Below are 17790 nucleotides of genomic sequence, written 5' to 3' on the forward strand. Positions count from 1 at the left end.
GAGTCACAGACTGAAACAGGCTCCAGGCTCTGAGCTGGCAGTCAGCACAGAGCCCGACGCGGGGCTCGAACCCACGAACCGCGAGATCATGACCTAAGCGAAAGTCGGACGCTTAACCGACTAAGCCACCCAGGCGCCCCAAGAAGCCGTGTTCTTGGGGTTAGCTCATCGCACTTGTCAGCCTTCACATTTTCCCTGCTAGGTCACAGTTATTTCTGTGGATTCAGTTACCATATGTCTACCAATCACTCACCAAGCTGTTTTCCCAGCATTAGCATCTTTTCAAAACATCACATTATCTAACTGCCTACTTATCTTCACCTCAAACTCCACTTGTCCAAACTGAACTTACCTGCCTAAAATGTTGCTTTGATCTGTTGTCTTCCAAAGACATCATAATTTGCTATTGACTTCATCATCCAAGGGATTTAGGAGTCATTCATGATTTCTCCCGCTTTCTCTCTCACTCCCATCCATTCATTTACTGAATTCTGCTGGCTTTATCTCCTATATATATATTCTGAATCAGTCTCTTCCCTAGCATCCCTATTTTAACCTCTGCCTTATTAAGATCTACTTCCTTACTTTCTCACTGGTTTTCCTGTCTTCAGTTTTATCTCCGTGAGATTCACCTTATCAAAATTGCTAGATGGGTGTGTCTAACATACAGTTTGAAGATTCTTCCTTGGCTCCTATTGTCAGTTAGATAAAGTTGCACTCCTTACCATGTCATTAAGACTGACCATGGTTTGGCCTCTGACTGGTTCTCTAATCTTAATCTTTATCATTTCTGCTTTTTGTTTTCCACTCTAGCCATATAGAACTACTTTCTGAAGTTGTTGACCATTGCTTATGTAGTCTTTCTGCTTGGAATAACTTCATTTTCTCCTTCCCTTTTGCTTTTGCGTATCTAACTCTTTTGCATCTTTTAAGACTCAGCCTAAGCATTCCTTCCTCCAAAAAGCCTTCTCAGACCCATTCTCTTGACTGGATTATCAAGTCCCTCTGTGAAATTATCTGTTACTAACTGTTATAGCTCAGGGACCTAGAAACAGCTCCTGGCACAGGGAAGATACTCTGTAAGAATTTGTTGAGAGAATCACTGTAGTATTGGAGAGGAAGTATAAATTAGTTGGTTCTTGACCCAGAATGTCTGGGTTTGAAACCTGGCTTTGCTCTTTGACTATGTGTGTTCTCTCCTTGTACCTCTATTTCTTCCCTGGTAAAATGGGAACAGTGAATTCTTCGTAAGATTGTTGTGAAACTTAAATCTGTTAATTCAAGAGCACTCAGAACAGTGTCTGGCACTTAGTAAATATTCAGTAGATACCCTATTATAGCTCCTGTTGCTCTTAGCATTTCTTAAAATTTTTTTTTCATGTTTATTTATATTTTAGGGAGAGAGAGAGATTAAGTGGGGGAAGGACAGAGAGAGAAGGAAACACAGAATCTGAAGCAGGTTCCAGGCTCTGAGCTGTCAGCACAGAGCCCGATGCAGGGCTTGAACTCCCAAGTTGTGAGATCATGACCTGAGCCGAAATCGAACACTTAACCAACTGAGCCACCGAGGCACCTCGGGATGTTTTAATTTATGTACCTGTGTCCCCTCACCAACCTGGAATTAATAAATGAATGAACAAACCAACTAATCATGGGTTTTTAAATGAAATGTACATTTCTAGCTTTTGAGACTGTCGTCATGGCAAGTTGATGATTAGTCTTTGTAGTAGCTCCAACATTTCGTATTTTATTATAAATTTGAAATTGGCATTAATGAGGATTAGTATTTCCTAATTTTACTTAATTATTTAAATTTCAGCACACTTAAAAAATTTTTCTGTGTATACTTCCCACACAGTGTTACCTATTTTTAGGTGTACAACAGTGATTTGATTTCTCTCTCTGATATGCTATGCTCACCGTAAGTGTAGCTACTATGTGTCACCGTACAACACTACTACAATATCATGAACTTTATTCCTTATGCTGTGCCTTTTATTCCAATGACTTATTCATCCCATAACTGGAAGCCTGTATCTCCTTCTCCCCTTCACACATTTTGCCCATCCCCCACTCGCTCACCTCTGGCAAACATAAGTTTGTTCTCTGTACTTACAGGTCTGATTCTGTTTTTTGTTTATTTACATATGTATTTATGTATTTTTAGATTCCACTTATGAGTGAAATCATATGGTACTTGTTTTTTTCAGTCTGACTTATTTCACTTAGCAAAATACCCTCTAGGTCTGTCCATGTTGTCACAAATGGCACAATCTCATCTTTTTTTTATGGCTGCATAATATTTATACACACACATGCACACACACAAATACACACACATATTTCTTATCATTCTTCTATAGATGGATACTTAAGTTTAGCACACTTTTCTTATTAATTGTACTGTTTAAACCCTAGCAGTGCCCTTTATTTACTCTTAATATTCACATAGCCTGTGCTATATAGCAGTTAGTCAGCCTTTCCTGTTATGGATTAAGGTGTGTAAGATTGGGCCTTTTTTTAATTGGGGGATAAACTGAAGCATGTTGTAGACAAAGATTGAACACGGGGGCACAGGAGAGAAATTGGAAAATTTCTCAACTATGGAGTCAAACCTGCATATCCCTTCAGTATTTGGTTTAAAATAAATTCATTGAATATGAAGTACTCATAATCAAATGTAATTTCAGCAAACATTCTAGAAGCAATAAAAGTCATTAAAAATTATTGACACCTCTGCCTTCTTTCATTATTGTAAGCAATTGAGACTTGTTTACTTTAAATATTTTTTATGGCAATCACTGTTACAGTTTTCAGAACTTTTCCTTTTACTCTAAGCTTGCCTCTCATCTTTTTTCTGAATACCACAACTGTCTGTATATCTTGGTGAATTTGATAGAAGTACAGTTTGTTTTGTTTGTTTTTATCTCTGAACTTGCTGTTACATTTGCAGATTTTCCCAGTCTTGCTCAATTTTGATTATGTGACACTAGTCAGTTTTTCTTTAAAAAGTTATGTTTTGAACTTAGGAATAGCACAAGGTACTGATAATCATTGTTCTCAACTATCCATTTGGAAGTTGTTACTGAGGATACTAGATACGTTGTGTTTTTTTTTACTAACAAGCTAATATCAAAGAAACATGGAAAACCTAGTATAACAGTCTTGTTTAAAAAGCCAATGCCATGTAATAGCAGTACTTTTGGGAAATGCTTCCTTTTTTTAAAGGTCACTGTTATCTACCACTAAGTATTTTAGTTGAGGACTCTGAACTGGTATGTTTTTTCAGAGAAATAGGTATAGACGGATGGGGAAAACTACATAATGATATTTAGGCTTATTAAATAAGACTGGCTATTATTGAGAAGATATAACTCTCATCCACTTTGTGGTCAAAGTTGTAGTAAGCAGTATTATTTTTCTTTAAAAATTTTTTTGTTCTAATCTCTAAAATATTCCCTCTCCCTTAATCTTTTTTTTCCCCCTTTACTTTGAAATAGAATTTCATTCATACTGACTCACAACTGTGCTAAAGCTGGATATATAGGCTGCTGTTTGAACCTGTTTTGGTTGGTGAATAGTTGAATAGTTTTCATTTTCTTATGCTGAAGAATTCCTGAAGATACCAATGTAATAGCCATTTATTAACAAGGCTTTTTTCCCCCTCCTATGATTAACTGATTAATATTAATTTTAATATTCCTAGTTGACCTCTTTTTTTTGAGATTTTTAAAATCAAATTTCTTTTGTTTGCAATAGAAATCAAATTCAAACCAATGTACTTAAAAAAAAAAGGGGGGGTGGGTGGGGGAATTAGTGTTAATAGCAAGGATCCTGAGGATGTCACAGTGCCTGAAGATAAAAGTACAGACAGGTTTCACAAAGGGGAGGGGAACCGGAAACTCCTCAGTAACTCGGGCGGCCATTTTCTCAACATCCTAGGGCAGCATGATCTCTCTGCCTCTCTTGTCCAGTTCATTTTTCTTTATATGCATTTTGTTGTTTTACCACTGGGCACAGCTGAACAAGTCTTCCGACTCATAAAGTCATACATTCACTCATGCTTCTGTGATCCAATTCTAATCCTCTGGGAGAAAATCCAGTCTGAGGCAAGTGTTTATGTCTGATCCAGTCAACTATCCTGGACAAAACCAAGGTTTCATGAAACCTATGAGGCCCCATTTTTATGGTCGGGAAGGAGATGCAGGGAATACAACTCTGGGAAGAGAAGTATGTTAGCTTGAAGGTGGTGGTTACAAAGGCATACTAAATAATGTGAAGTGAAATGAGCATTTTTTTTTTTTAAATAAAAGAGACCACTCAGTCATTGGCTTTATATAGTCGCCAATATAACAAAATGATTTCATCTGCAATCCATAGGTGATTATTTTGAAAGCTGTAAAAATATCTCCCTTTCTCAAATAAAAACCAAGGGAGCTGATTTTTTAGCTTCCGCATACAGAATTTGAAGTTTGAGTCATGCTTTTTCATGAACACAAATAACCTTATATTAATATCATTATGAATATATCGTGTCATTCTCTCTTCAACAAGCATTTGCTGACTGCCTGTTCTCTGCTAGAGACTGCTGAAACAGATATTTACAGAGATAGAGATGTAACATTCCCTACTTGCAAAGAATGCCTAATCTAGTTGCAAAGAGTACATGTTCAAAGAAGCAGTTACAGTATTCATGTGATAATCATAATCAAGATATGTACAGGGTGCTTTTGAAGCATGAGGAGAGAATAACATTCTCTCCTGGAAAAAAGGGTTAGGGAAGGCTTCAAAGAACAGGTCTCAAATACTATGCAGAGGCTGGCCATTTTAACAGGAGCATTCTGGCAGAAAGACATTAATTTGAGGGGTGCCTGGGTGGGTGGCTCAGTAGATTAAGCATCCAACTCTTGATCTCAGCTCAGGCCTTGATCTCAGGATCATGAGTTTAAGCTTCGCATTGGGCTCCATGCTGGGCATGAAGCCTACTTAAAAAATAATAATTTAAAAAAAATTTTAAAGAAATAAATTTGTAAAGGTAGTCTGGAGTTTGGTATGACTGAAATGCATTTTTGCACCATTCAATTTATGAAACTGAAATGAAACTTAATTTTTTGTATCTATCCTTCACATGGTAGTGAATACCACTTTCTTCAAAGGAGAACTCTAGATTTTAGAAAATTCAAATCACTTTGTTCTATAACTTTGATGTCACTTTTGAGAATGCCATATCACTGATCATTGCCTTCAGCCTCCTTTATCAAATTTTTCTTATAGTGGTTTGGCTGGTTTGTTATTTTATTTTATGGTGATTTTTTTCTCTTCAAGCATAGATGTCCATACAGTGGATGGCTGAAAATGCTAGAGTTTATAAAACCAATGAAGATCATAGTTTTTATAAAAGTAAAGAGTGAAAATAATATGTAAGCCTATAATACATAGTATAATATATAAATAGTGTAAGCCTAATATAATTTTAAAAGGTAAGTCTCTAAAAGTGACCTGTGTCAATAGAGAAATTATATAATTTTAGAAGAGGGCACATAAACGCATCAGTTTTTTCCTCCAGCAGAATTGTACCTGTCTTTAAGCAAAACTAGTGTAAGTAGTTGGCAGAATGCCCTGTGCTTCACTACTTTCATCAGTTGATTAATAACTTTACTTCTCTTTTCAATTCCTTTATCCACTCATTCATGATTCCTACACCACCCTCATCTCAAGAACCAACCAAACAACCAAAACCCCCCCAAAACCCCAGAGCTCTCTAGTTGACTGTTCTGAGAAGTGACTGAGGTAGGTGAGAACGATAGAGAAAAAGAAGGTAGTTGTGGCCATCTTTGCGGTTGGAGCAGTAGTGGTGGGTGTGGGTGTGTTTTAGGCATGAGGTTCGTTTTCATACAGCAAGCTCAGTAATACCACCATTGTCATCCAGGTCACATATTAGGACTTTCTGATCCCCTTCCAAAATACCGTTGGTCTGCTTTGTGTCACTTTTGTCCTTCAAATATGCTTTCAGTACTGTGTTGGAAGGAGGTGATGAGCAGAGAGATTATATGCTTTTTACTTGTTTCTTTTGTTTGGAATGACTTTCCAGCTCTCCTCTATTACCCTGCTCATATTTCAAGATTTAGATGACATCCCTTACTTTTCTGACTCCTCAAGCTAAAACTGTGTGTCCTTGCGCCTTCTGTGATTACTCCTGTTTTAGACTTACCATTTCGTATAAATGCTTGTTTACTTGCCTTCTCTATTAACTCCTGTAAAGCAGGGCCATATCATTTGTTTTGTGCTCCCAGTGCCTAGTACAAGGCATGGCACATGGTAGCATTACCATTCTTGGTTGCAGACAACGGAAATCAACTCTGGTTAGCTGAAGCAGAAGAAAAGTTATTTGTTGAAAGGGTATTAGTTAGTTTACAGGAATGACTGGAAGACTGGAGAACCAGACTCTGAGAATAGGAAACCAACCAACCAGCCTCTGGGCTAGGCCGTAGTCATAGTCAATGTCATAGAATTCTCCTTTTCCTGTTTAAGACAGCATTGACTCCCCTGCAGGACGCTGGATGCAGTTGCTGGGACAACGCCACTTTGTGTTACATGTTTCTGCCCTATAAATGAATTTTAAACTGTCTTAGCAACTAAAGGTCTAGAAAAGTTCTGCATAAAGCATCTAAATGACCAATCTATGTACCTTGTCCCTAAATAGGGAAGCAACTCTCTGGCCTTTTTGGCTTACATGGTTGATTCTGAGACCCAGCTTCCTTTCAAGACACACGGAATGGCAGATTTCTCCTAAGCATCAAAAGGGAGTTCAGATGGTGGACAGTTAAAAGTAAAACTGACACACGTCCTTTTCAGTAAACATTCAATAAATATTTATTAGATGAATGAATGAGAGAATCAGAGTCATGATTTCCTATCTTTAAACATTTACATCATCAAGCATTGAAGTGATTGATTATATCACTTCTGTAATTCCCAAGAAAATCAATAAACCCATAAAATAAGGAAAAGATAAGCAAAATCAGCAAAGTTGTTTTATTCAAATAAAATTGTTTGAATTAAACATTGTTAAATTATTCAAATAAAATCATTTGAATTAAATTTAAGGTGTTTTTTGGTTCATTGTTAAATTATTCAAATAAAATCATTTGAATTAAATTTAAGGTGTTTTTTTGGTTCTCCTTTTTTTGTAATACCTGAAGCACACAGGTACTAGTTTATCTCATCATCTGACACTGGATAGAGCCTGGATTTGAACTTGGCCATACTGATTCCAGAGCACTTAACTCCTATTTTTATAGTCTTTGTATAGTTTTATTCAGCAATGACTTAATTAAAACAAACATGACACCAAACTAATATTTTAGCTCAGTTAGAGGAATGTTTGTGCTGGTAGAAAAAAGTTTTTATTTCTAAGCCATCTGACCCATCAAATATAAAGTCTTATTACTTGGGACACATTTTGGCATCATGTACTAAAGTTGAGCATACCCATACACTGTATTCTAGCAGTTTTATTCATAGGTATTTTTTTAATGCATGCACTTGCACATCAAAGACATGTAGAATAATTTATACATGATTTTTAAATTATTTATAATGGCCTAACATTGGAAACAAAGCCAAGTGTATGTTAACAATAGAATGGATAACTAAAATTGTGTTATATTCTCAAAATTTAAAACCCTACAGAAATGAAAGCGAATAGGGGCGCCTGGGTGGCTTAGTCGGTTAAGCGTCCGACTTTCGCTTAGGTCATGATCTCGCGGTTCGTGGGTTCGAGCCCTGCGTCGGGCTCTGTGCTGACTGCCAGCTCAGAGCCTGGAGCCTGCTTCAGTCTGTGACTCCCTCTCTCTGACCCTCCCCTGTTCACGCTGTCTCTCTCTCTCTCTCTCAGAAAAAATAAAAAATTATATAAATGATATTCTGTTATACATTCCTCTCTGTTTTTCCTATCTTCATTCGGTAAATTTAAAAAATTTATTTGTGTGGCTGTGTACATGTATTTAATTGCTCCTAACTTCTACACGACATTCAAATCATGGTATCTGCCACATTTTAAAATTATTCCATTACTTACAGATACCTCAATTTGTTTATTCATTCCTTCAACAAATATTGACCACACACTCTTCTCTAGGCACTGTTCTAGATATGAGTTCTAGAGCAGTGACAAAAACCGAAAAAATGCCTACCCTCAATGAACTTAACAGTCTTGTGGAGTAACAACAAAATAATAAAATGTATATGTTCTGTGTTTCATAGTGAAAAGTAGTAAGGTGAGAAAATCAGAGCAGGGAAAGAGAATATGAGATGTTGGATGTGGGAGGTTGTTGAAATTTTAAATAGGTGGTCATGGAAAGCCTCACTGAGAGGGTGACCTAGAAGGAGAGGCCTGAGGATGGGCTGGCTTGACTGGCATTGGAGAAGGCTAGTCCAGACATAGAGAGCAGGTGGAAAAGCTCCTGAGACTGGAAAATGCCTGATTTGTTCAAGGATCAGTAAGAACCCCAGCATATTACCTCCAAGAGAGCTAAGAGTTTTTTTTACTATGGTAAACTATTTTGTCTTTTATGTTAGGATTTATTCCTGCTATTTTTATTTTGTATTTTCTGTTTACCCTAGTTTCTTTTCCTTTCTTCTTTCTGTTACTATTTTCTGAGGAAAAATAAAAATTTTTGTTGACAGTTTAAAAGTTATGTATTCTATTTTTATTCTTCTGATGGTTACCCTTAGATTCATATTTGTATTCATTCTTGTCTGTCAGCTTTTTAAAGCTTATTGATTATTGATCATTATTTTAAGTACTTCCTCACCTCCATTTGTTTTTTTCTCACCTCCTGAAAAACCTATTGTTTAGATGTTGACTCTAATTTTTCTAGCCTCCACATTTCATAGGGAGAGGGATTCAGAACTAATCCTTTAATTTTTTTCCTTTCAATTACACCTTATTTTTCAGAGATGTTTTAGATTAACAACAAATTTGAGCAGAAAGTACAAAGTTCCCATATACTCCCGCCCCCAACACAGATACAGCCTCCTCCACAATCAGCATCCCACACCAGAGTGGGATAGACATTTGTTACAATCTATGAACCTACACTGACATATAATTATCACCCAAAGTCCAAAATTTATGTTAGGTTTCACTCTTTGCGTTGTATATTCTGTGGATTTTGACAAACATATAATGACATATATATAATGACAGATAAAGAATAGTTTTACTGCACTAAAAATCCTCTGTGCTTAGCCTGTTTAACCCCTCCTCACTAACCACTGGCAACCTCCAGTCTTTTTGCTACCTCAAAATTTTGCCTTTTCCAGAATGTCCTGTAATTGGAATCATATGGTATGTAGCCTTTTCATACTGATTTTTTTCACTTACTAATATGCATGTAAAGTTCTTTTTTGTCCTTCCAATGGCTTGATAGCTCATTTCTTTTTTTAAGTGAGTGATATTCCGTTGTTTGGATGTACCGCAGTTTACCTGTTCACCTACTGATGAACATTTTAGTTCCTTCCCAGTTGTGACAATTATGAATAAAGTTGGTGTGCAGTTTTTGTATGGACATGTTTTCAGCTCATATGAGTAAATGCCTAAAAGTGTGATTGCTGGATCATATGGTAAGAGTATGCCTAGTTTTGTAAGAAACTGCCAAACTGTCTTCTAAAGTGACTGTATGTACCATCTTGCATTCCCAACCAGCAGTGAATGAGAGTTCCTGTTGCCCTACATCCTTGCCATCATTAGGTGTTGTCAATGTCATGGATTTTGCCTATTCTAATAGGGGTGTGGTAGTATCTTGTTATTTCCTTTGCATTTCTATAATGAGTTAAGATGTGGAATGTCTTCTCATATGCTTACTTGTCTTCTGTATATCTTCTTTGGTGAGGTGTTTATTCAGGTCTTTTGCTCATTTTTTAATTGGGTGGTTTGTTTTCTTATTGTTGAGTGTTAGGTGTTCTTTATATATTTTGGATAACAGTCCTATATCAGATATACCTTTTGCAAATACTTCTTCCAGTTTGTGGGTTGTCTTCTCATTCTCTTAAGCCTCCATATTTTTAAACTTTCATAATATAGTTTTTCATTTATTTACACCTTCCTAACATCTCATTTTGATCATCTACTTACTGATTTTATTTTTCACTATATCCATTTTGTTATTGAACTTGTCTTTAAATTTTTCAGTTATTATATTTTTAACACAGTATCTCTAGTTGGTTCCTCATTATTTCTTGTTATTTTCCTAATATCCTACTTTAGTTTCCTGAGGATGTTTGTTATGCTTATCTAAAGAAATATGTTTGATCTGGACCATAAATTCTGTTTCCTCTGGGATAGGTTCTTCTGGTTTTGTCCTTTTCCCCCCCACCCCTCCCTTGTACTCCTATAGTGTTTATTTTTTCTTTCCCAGAGCTCATACTCCCTTTAGAATATCAACTCCTTTGACTGATAATATGTATAGGCAAATCCCATGTTCAGATTTATCTGCTTCCTGGTGAATTTATAGAGTATAAGTGTGTGCATATATGAGAGAAGTGTGTTTGAGTCTAAGGATGGAGCTTTACCAAAGAAATAGTTTAGATTCGGCTGTTAGATATACAGGTAGAGTTATCAAGTAGGCATTTTGGGTCTCAATGGTGAGTCTTGGTTGGTGATATAAATTTAAAAGTGGGCAGCAGTTAGTGGGACTGATACATTTTCCTGGGAATAAAAAGAAGAGGAAGATCCTGGAGGCTGGTTTGATTGCTGAAAATTTGTTAAGGGCTTTTAAATAATAGAGGATACACTTTGTCTAAGACTGGTTCTGGCCATCAGGATGTTTAAAAAGAATAATGGCATGGAGGAGGGCACTTGTTGGGATGAACACTGGGTGTTTTATGTAAACCAACTTGACAATAAACTATTTAAGAAAAAAAAAGGAACAATGTGTCATCTAGCTTCACTAAGTTGATAGGCGTACCTTTTCAATTATGGGTAATTTTTTCAGGCTTCTCTGAAATAGTCTGCATGGTATATATGTGGTTGGCCCTTAAACAACACCATTTGAACTCTGTAGGTATATTTATTGTAGATTTTTAAAGTTTTTTTTTTTTAATTTTTTTAATGTTTTATTTATTTCTAGGACAGAGAGAGAGAGACAGCGTGAGCAGGGGAGGGTCAGAGAGAGAGGGAGTCACAGACTGAAACAGGCTCCAGACTCTGAGCTGGCAGTCAGCACAGAGCCCGACGCGGGGCTCGAACCCACGAACCACAAGATCATGACCTAAGCGAAAGTCGGACGCCCAACCAACTAAGCCACCCAGGCACCCGATTTTTAAAGTTTTTAAAGTACAGTACTATAAGTGTATTTTTGCTTATGATTTTCTTAGGAACATTTTCTTTCCTCTAGCTTGTCTTATTATAAGAATACAGTATGTAACACGTATACAAAATATGTATTAATTGTTTATATTATTGGTAAGGCTTCTGGTCAACAGTAGGCTATTACTGGTTACGTTTTGGGGACTCAAAAATTACATGCAGAGTTTTGACTCCGTGGGGGCTGATACCCCTAATCCCTGCATTGTTTAAGGGTCAACTACAGTAGCAAGAGATCTGGAATAAGGAGTTTCAGGTCCTGCTCTGATACTAGTGAGCAGTGCTATTTTGTGCAAGTCAGATTTGCCTTTCTACACTTTAATTTCCTCCAACAAAATGATGAGGTTGGACCAAGCGATTTTTAAGGTCCTTTAAAAAAAATTCTATGAGTCTTTAAAGACATGCAGTTGTAAATCCAGGCTGACAGATTGATTTTTTAAAAAATATTTTCTTGAGATGATTTCACCAAAATTGAATTAGTTGATAAGAGTACAATTAGTTTTAGTACTTGCTGAATTACTTTTCAGAAAAATTATTCTAATTCACTGCCATTAATAATTTTTAAGTGTGTTTATTTGCTTCACTGCACTATCAGCATTGGACTGAATGTTTCTTATTCATATTTGCTAATTTACTGGAGATGATGTAGTATTTCAGAGTTTAATTTCTTTATATGCAAAGCCAACAGTTCTTCCAAGTGTTTTAGCATTTGTGTTTCCTCATGTATGAATTGTTTGTAGTCATTGATCATCTAGTAAGTCCTACAATGTAAAAAATTATATTAATCATTATTAATTGGAAGAATAACGGACTTCTAAGTTGTTTCCAAGTATTAATTCTCAAAAGTCCTCTTCAGGTGTTATTAACAAATAAATATATTATTACAGTTTGTGGGGAAAAATAAAAAAGGATTTTTAAAAAGGCTTTTAAAGTATATATATATTTTTTAAGTTTATTATTTATTGAGAGAGAGAGATTGAGAGAATGAGCAGGGAAGTTGCAGAGAGAGAGGGGGACAGAGGGTCCAAAGCAGGCTCCGTGCTGACAGCAGAGAGCCTGATGCATGGCTTAAACTCATGAACCATGAGATCATGACCTGAGCCCAAGTCGGAAGCTTAACCAACTGAGCCACCCGTGCCCTTAAAGTATATTTAAATAGATGGTAGGATGAAATAAATCGAAATGCTCAACATTAATCAAATGACAGAACTATAAATCTTACATGTCTCCTTTTTAAGAAAAGTGATATTTTGGGGGGCACCCGGATGGCTCAGTTGGTTAAGCATCCAACTTCAACTCCAGTTATGATGTCTCAGTTAATGATTTCGAGCCTCTTGTGGGGCTGTGTGCACACAGCTCAGAGCCTGGAGCCTGCTTCAGATTCTGTGGCTCACTCTCTCTCTGCCCCGCATCTCCACTAGTGCTCTCTGTCTAACATTGAAAAATTTTTAGAGGAGAAGTGATATTTTAATCAATTGATCTGTTTTTATTACATATTTATATAGCTGAATTTTAGATTGCTTGTTTTATACAAATGTGTTTTTAATCATGCCAGTGAGTACTATTTCTTTTTCAAGTTTTTATTTAAGTAGTGAGTACTATTTCAAATAGCTTGCATATGGCTTTGAAAACAGAGAAGAAAAACCAGATATTGTATGTTTGAGAGAAACTTTTGGGAAGATTCCACTGGAGGCAACAGTTCATTTCAGACATTAGCTAAAAAATGTTTATGATGATTTAAAGAGGAAGCAAGAACTTTGAGATGTGGAGTGGTATGCATATGGGAAATTAAGTAAAAAAAAAAAAAAAAAAAAAAAGATGGTGCAAGAGACAAAATTTAAAACCAGACTTCCCTTTCTGTCTAGACTGGTATGAACCATATATTTGCATTTCATACATACTGGTGAATATGGACAGATTTTCAGTATAGGATTGGGAATTGATATCTGTTGTTACCATTAGTTTATATGGAATCTAATTTTACTGTAGGAGTGTTAAATCTCAAAGTTTCTGAAAAAAGAATGTAAACAACATTACAAATTCTCCAGATACCATTTCCTCATCCCTTTTTTTAAAAAGATTTTATCTTTAAGTAATCTCTACACCCAAAGTAGGGTTTGAAGTCACAATCCTGAGATCAAGAGTCTCATGCTTCATGGACTGAACCAGGCAGGCGCCCCTCCTCATCCCTTTTAACCATTTCCTACTTTTCTCCTTCCCATTTCTGCACTTCTTAATTGCTACTCCTTATATATATTTTCCTCATCTTTTTTACTTTCTTGCTGTATCTCTTTGTTCACCTTTCTTCCTTTTCTCTTATTTTTGGTCACTGTTCTTTTTCTTACCTGCTAGTTGCCATGTATTTGTCAACCAATTTAACTTCTCCCACTTACCTATTAACTTCTTTTGTCCATCAAAGCCCATGTTCACTAGTTAACACTTAGATCTCCCCTGGGAATTGCTTTCTTCGCTAACATTCTTGAAGTATGATGTAATAGAACTCCAAATTAAAAGCCCTGAGAACTGAGTCATAAATTAATGTAGTTGGTCTTGGACAAGCTGTTTAACTTTTAGGTCTCAGTTTCTTCAATTACAAAAAGAAGTATTGCACCGAAATATCTAAGGACCATTCTTGGCTCTAAAATCCGATGATTCTGTTGTGTCTTAACTTTCCTGTTTTTTTTCCTACTGTGCTGACCTCATTCATTTAATAAATATTACACACCTATCATGTGTTTATAACTGCTATAATTTATGAGAGAATAAAAGAAATAAAAGACAAGGTTCCTGCCTTTGAATTGTTTATAGTCTGTCTGGAGAGACAACAGGTATCTGGACATTAACACTTAATAATTTCTAGTCTCTTCCTATTCTGTCCCAACCAGATCCACATTCCCAAGGGAATACCAGCTACTTAATTCCAACCTAATTTCTGGGTAAGGGGCAGGGTTGCCCCCTGAACACAGTAAAAGATTTCTTTTTATGTTGTGACACGTCCAGTAATCTCCATTGTAGTTGTTCTTTGGCACTGTTTTATATTGTCCACTCAATTCTCAATTTATCCATAATAGGAAATTTTATCTTAGAACTAAGGAGATTGGTCCTTGTTGTGTGTTAGTAGATAATCACTCTTTCTTATATTTTAGTGTTTGTTCATTATGTCTGTGCATTTATATGTTTGTATAATTATGTTCAAATATAATGTGCCAGATGGCTAAGTAAATGTGACTCACACATATATCTCTTCTACACCATATATACTTACATGTTTTCTTTGGGTTGTTTCTGCACCTACTTGGTAAGGGGGTATTGCTTTTGGAGACATTATCTTTTCCTTTTATAGGCTATATATGTGCTCTCTGGTAAAAAAAAAAATATATATATATATACCACTGCACAGGAATTAGGGATGGTGGTTGAGGGGAGTGGGAGGAAGGTAGGCATACTTATGAAAGGTCAACACTAGGAATCCTTATAATAGAACTTTTCTGAGTCTTGACTGCGTGTGGTAATAGATGAAGCTGCAGATGTGATAAAACTGCATAGAACTATGTATATGCACACAAACACACACGATTACAAGTAAAACTGAGGAAGTCAAAATAAGATAAGTGAATTCATAAATGCAGTATCCCAACTGTGTGATATTGTCCTATAGTTTTGTAAGATATTATCATTGGGAGAAACTTAATAAAAGATATACCAGATTTTTATGAATTCTTTCAACTGAATGTAAATCTATAATTATCTGAAAATAAAAGGTTTCATTAAAAATAATAGCAATGTATAGGAGTCTGTGCTGAAAGATAATTTAACATGTATAGTTGCAGGAAGTTCATTGACATATCGTACTGGGGATGAATTCAGTAAGGTTGCAAAATACAAAGTAAATAGAACAAATCTGTTGTGTTTCCATACACTAATAATGAACTATTAGAGAAATTAAGAAAACAGGTGCACCTGGGCGGCTTCATTGGTTAAGCATCTGACTCTTGATTTCGGCTGAGGTTTGTGAGTTTGAGCCCTGCATTGGGCTCTGCACTGGTAGTGCAGAGCCTACTTGGGATTTTCTCTCTCCCTCTTGCTGCCCCTCCTTAACACTCTCTCTCTCACAAAATAAAAAACAAAACAACAACCAAAAAAAAAAAGCTTGAAAATCTGTAATAAAGGGAAAATACTTTCAAGTATTGACTTCTTTGAAACTTGTTACATAGATGGAAGTTACTTGCATCTATATTTAAATTGTCTTGAATATGTATATTTTATTGTAGGAATGAAATATTATACATTATGCCCCAGAAATAGGCATTTTTTTCATTCTTATACTCCTTGCTCCTGTTTTGTGCCACCTTTACTCTTTTGTGCCATTATTTATTCTTTATTTTGTCATTATCTGCCCTTTTTAAAAAAATTTTTTTAATGTTTTTATTTATTTTGGAGAGAGGGAGAGAGAGACAGGGTGAGCAGAGGAGGGTCAGAGAGAGAGAGGAGGGAACATAGAATCTGAAGCAGGCTCCAGGATCCATGCTGTCAGCACAGAGCTCAATGCAGGGCTCAATCTCACCAAGTGTGAGGTCATGACCTGAGTCGAAGTTGGATGCTTAAGCAACTGAGCCACCTCCTCCCTTTTTTTTTATAAAGTGTGTTGCTATTCTTGACTCAAGGGTGCTTATGGAAGAGCTGGTGTTTGAAAATTACTTATTAGTTCTTAAGCATATGAAAACAATATATGCAATCATTTTCTTCAAAAATTACCATTATTAACAGAACTTTAGTTATCCATGGGCATCTTAGGGAGAAATACTTCATTGGGATTAATGTAAGTTCAATTTTTATTCTTTTCAATACAGTCTTTCTCAAACTGTGAGGCTTGCAGAATTCACAAATTGAGATCTGGCATCATTTTCAGAGAAAGGCCTTCAGTAATGTGTAAGTAGGATTGTTTTTTCATTTGATTTGTTTCTATTAGCTGTTTTCTGTGTTAAAGACTGAAAAGTTAATTTACTAGTCACTTAACAGAATTTGGCATATATTCACCACATAATGATGATGAATAACAAGTGATACAAAATACCTTATTGAAAGATGTCTTAAGGTGCTCTGGGTCACTATTACTATTATTGGAGTCCTCATCCTCAAGTAAAGAATACTGGATTAAAGAGTTCTTGCCTTGTTTGCCGCTAACTAGCTAGGTATCCTTAGGTGAACCACCTTCTGTGTTTTAGTTTCTTTGGCTATAAAATGATTGATTAGACTAGGATAAGTAATAAGACCATTTCCCCTCTAAAAGTCTATTATTCCCAGCTTAGTTTTTTTGTTGTTTTTGTAATAAATCAAAGGTTAGTAATTGTCCAAAAGGGAGCTCTCAAATTACATAGTTTTGTTTTGATTTTTTTGTGTGTGTCTGTTGGTTTTTGCTTGGGAATAGATATTGAGAGAGAAGGTGGCTCCAGATTAGACTAAGAGACAAGTAAACCTGCTTTGCTCAAGAAATTTACCCCACATAGTCCGTTAACTTGAGTTAAAACGCTTATTTTTATTTATTGTTTGAAAGGCATTTTTAAAAAAGGTTTATTTTTGATAGAGAGCACAGCAGGGGAGGGACAGAGAGAGAGAGAGAGATGGAGGTTCTGAAGCAGGCTTTGCACTGATAGCAGCAAGTCCGATGCAGGGCTCGAACTGAAACCATGAGATCATGACCTGAGCCAAGGTTAGACACTCAACTGACTGAGCCACCCAGGCACCCCTAAAAAGCCTGTTTTTAAAAAGTCACATTTGGGGGCACCTGGGTGGCTCAGTCAGTTAAGCATCCGACTTCGGCTCAGGTCATGATCTCACGGTTCGTGGGTTCAAGCCCCACGTCAGGCTGTGTGCTCACAGCCAGCTCAGAGCTTGGAGCCTGTTTCAGATTCTGTGTCTCCCTCTTTTTCTGACCCACCCCTGATTATGCTGTCTCTCTCTCTCTGAGAAATAAATAAAACATTAAAAAAATTTAAAAATCACATGTGAGGCGCCTGGATGGCTCACTCAGTTGAGCATCTGACTCTTGATTTCAGCTTAGGTCATGATCGCAGGGTCCTCGAATCAAGCCTTGCATTGGGCTCCACGTTGAGTGTGGAGCCTGCTTAAGATTCTCTCTCTTCCTCTGCCCCTCTCCTGTCTTGTGCGAGCTCTCTTTCTCTCAAATAAAAAATTTTAAAAAAAGAAAAACAAGGGGCGCCTGGGTGGCTCAGTTGGTTAAGCGGCTGACTTTGGCTCAGGTCATGATCTCATAGTCTATGGGTTCAAGCCCCACGTCAGGCTCTGTACTAGCAGCTCAGAGCCTGGAGCCTGCTTCAGATTCTGTGTTTCCTTCTCTCTCTGCCCCTCTGCCACTTACTCTCTGTCTCTGTCTCTCAAAATAAAGTAAAGACATAAAAAAA

General features: G+C 36.5%; 1 protein-coding gene across 4 annotated transcripts in view; it reads left to right on the plus strand.

Annotated features, from left to right (window-relative positions):
• Positions 1-17790, plus strand: part of DENND4A (DENN domain containing 4A) — a 134270-nt gene that overhangs the window by 10427 nt on the left and 106053 nt on the right. For all 4 annotated transcript variants that reach the window (XM_039219145.1, XM_039219153.1, XM_039219160.1 and 1 more), the window contains exon 2: positions 16219-16297. The gene's annotated coding sequence lies outside the window, so the exon portion shown is untranslated. The remainder of the gene's footprint in view (positions 1-16218; positions 16298-17790) is intronic.

This window comes from Hyaena hyaena, unplaced genomic scaffold, assembly GCF_003009895.1.
Source record: "Hyaena hyaena isolate Hyena2069 unplaced genomic scaffold, ASM300989v1 scaffold_15, whole genome shotgun sequence".
Lineage (NCBI taxonomy): Eukaryota > Metazoa > Chordata > Mammalia > Carnivora > Hyaenidae > Hyaena > Hyaena hyaena.